At 35.7% G+C, this 2,500-nt stretch overlaps 1 protein-coding gene across 10 annotated transcripts in view; it reads left to right on the top strand.

The window, feature by feature from the left end:
* The window catches only part of LOC106871878 (blood vessel epicardial substance-B), a 535,134-nt gene that overhangs the window by 348,112 nt on the left and 184,522 nt on the right, over positions 1 to 2,500 (top strand). For 3 of the 10 annotated variants that reach the window (XM_052974861.1, XM_014918627.2, XM_014918626.2), the window contains one exon: positions 516 to 535. The exons of the other annotated variants lie outside the window; for them this stretch is intronic. The gene's annotated coding sequence lies outside the window, so the exon portion shown is untranslated. The remainder of the gene's footprint in view (positions 1 to 515; positions 536 to 2,500) is intronic. 10 annotated transcript variants of the gene reach the window in all.

The following is a 2,500-nucleotide window of genomic DNA, read 5'->3' as shown; positions in this document are numbered from 1 at the left end:
GAAATCTTTCCTGCTTCAACAGATCCAATTAAGATTATCTTTACATTACAACATACATTGGTCATTTTTAAAGATACCTTTCAATTTACTAGCTTATGCAGCTTAACTGTTAATAGCATTCAACTAGTTTCTCCATGATGCTGCTTTCTTTTTCATTGAAAATTCTTCTTATTAGAGTTGTGTTTCATGTGTAATCACACACACACACACACACACACACACACACACACACACATGCACACATAAAAGTGTGTGTGTGTGCATTTTTTAACCCTGAACATGGAAATCCTTTTTTCTCTTCACCTTTATAATTAAAACGGTGTGTGTGTGTGTGTGTGTGTGTGTGTGTGTGTGTGTGTGTGTGTTTGAATGGGAGTGAGAGAATACACAGATTGAATTCTAGTTTTATGCATAATTTAACACTCTGCCTTATAAAATATTCATATATTTTTGTTGTTTTTTATAAAATATTCATATATTTTTGTTGTTTTTTTAACTTTTTGTTGTTTTTTAAGCTTTCAGATGGGAAACTCATGTAAGTTATTTTAATTCTACTTTTCGAATATGGTTTTCGAAGTCATACTCAGAACCTTGTAGCTGAATAATGACATCAACTAAATAGACTATTTTAATGGGTGTATAATCTTTGAGTGTCCATACAATGAGCAAATAGTGTGCCTTAAAGTGAAAGTTGGCTAAAATGTGGTGAATATCTATTTTTCATATAGGAAGACATGTAAAATAGTCCATTCTTTCAATGACTGTGTGAATAAAAATATTTGTACTTCAAGTGACAGTGCATAGAAAGGACAATATCTTAAGTGGCTCTTATGTGTATGAGTCTTGTTCTGTCCACAAATTTGCATACAGCATAAGACATTTTAAATACAGCAGCATGTGTACCAGAGCTGTCATCCTTTGAGAGCTCTCATGGCTGTGTGAGCTGTTACACTTCCAATCTGTGAGAATTACAATACATTCTAATGCAGAGAGGCTCTTAGGCTGCCTCATAGAGAACTGTGAGCTATTAAGATGTATCTGAGCAGTGAGAAAAGTATGTCTGGGCTGTCAGGCTAAGTCTTGTCTTTCGGGGGAGGGGGTCTGGAGTGTCAGGCAGGTTCTGTGCTGTTAGACCATGCTGGGGATATCAGGCTGCGTCAGCTGATACACATTTAAAGCTGAGTAGACAGGAGCAAAGTGAAATGAAGTGCATTGCTCTATGATATAATGTGTTGCCTGATTCAGGAATTAAATCCATGATTTTATAATCATGAGCCCAGCACCCTAACCACAAAGTGATGCCCTTCACAAGAATACTTATTGATTATAATGAACAGGACAAAATACTCAGCAGCATAGTAAAGTGCAACAGTTTATTTAGGCCAGTCCTATGACCTGTTACCTGGAATTTCCTCAAAACATTGTTCAAACAGGAATAAACTGGATTTAGTCTATTCCTGTCTGGGAACCAACAACATGGAAGAGAAACTTCAGATTGGCTTTAATAAATCATATATGTTTGTGCGTGTACACACTTATACATAAAAGTATATAGGTGAAATAAATATCTGCAAGAGCTTCTCAAATGTATTGCAAGCACTTCTCCTAAAATCCGTCACAATGTCAGAGACCCTTCCATATCATCAGTAGGTATCTCAGAATCACAAGCATTTTGTCCCTTAACCTGTATAGTTCACCTGAGTGGTGTAGCAAAGACAGTATTAGTCTTTTTTACCTGCAGAATAGTTTCACATGATATTTTGTCAACTGTAGCCAACTTCAGTTGGTTCCAGCTATTGTGCTTTTCTCCTTAATGACTTTCTTCAGATGTTTGGGTTTCAGGCTGATCTTCTGCAGGAAACAGTGTATTGATATGGCTGGAAAGCCATGGCATCTCACTTTCTGCCCACCCAGGGCAATGTGAGTTCAAAAGCAATGATTGTTTTTTCCACTCCCAGAGAGCAGGAAAACACAGACAGACAGACAGACAGACACACACACACACACACGTGTGTGTGTGTGTATACATAAATATATATATATATATATATATATATATATATATATATATATATATATATATATATACACTAGCAGAAATACCCAGCCTTGCTCAGGACTAAAACGGCATAGTTTTCTATATTGTTTTAGTTGTTTCAGTGATGTGACTGCAGCCATGCAGGAGCGCCACCATTGGTTGAACAAATCAACCATAGGATTTATTCTTTGTAAGCCTAGTACTTATTCTATCAGTGTCTTTTGATGAAACGCTAAGTTATGGGTATGTAAACAGAACAACATTAGTTGTCAAACAAACACAGACACACTTTGATATGCACACACACACACACACACACAGATATACACATATATACGACAATCTTCTTTCAGTTTCCATGTATGAAATCCACTCACAATGTTTTGGTCGGTCTGAGGCTATTATGTACATATATATATATATATATATATATATATAAGCAATGTACATATATATATATAT

Source organism: Octopus bimaculoides, chromosome 19, assembly GCF_001194135.2.
Source record: "Octopus bimaculoides isolate UCB-OBI-ISO-001 chromosome 19, ASM119413v2, whole genome shotgun sequence".
In the NCBI taxonomy this organism is placed as follows: domain Eukaryota; kingdom Metazoa; phylum Mollusca; class Cephalopoda; order Octopoda; family Octopodidae; genus Octopus; species Octopus bimaculoides.
The sequence above is the reverse complement of the archived record's forward strand: the minus strand, read 5'-3'. Positions and strand labels throughout refer to the sequence as shown.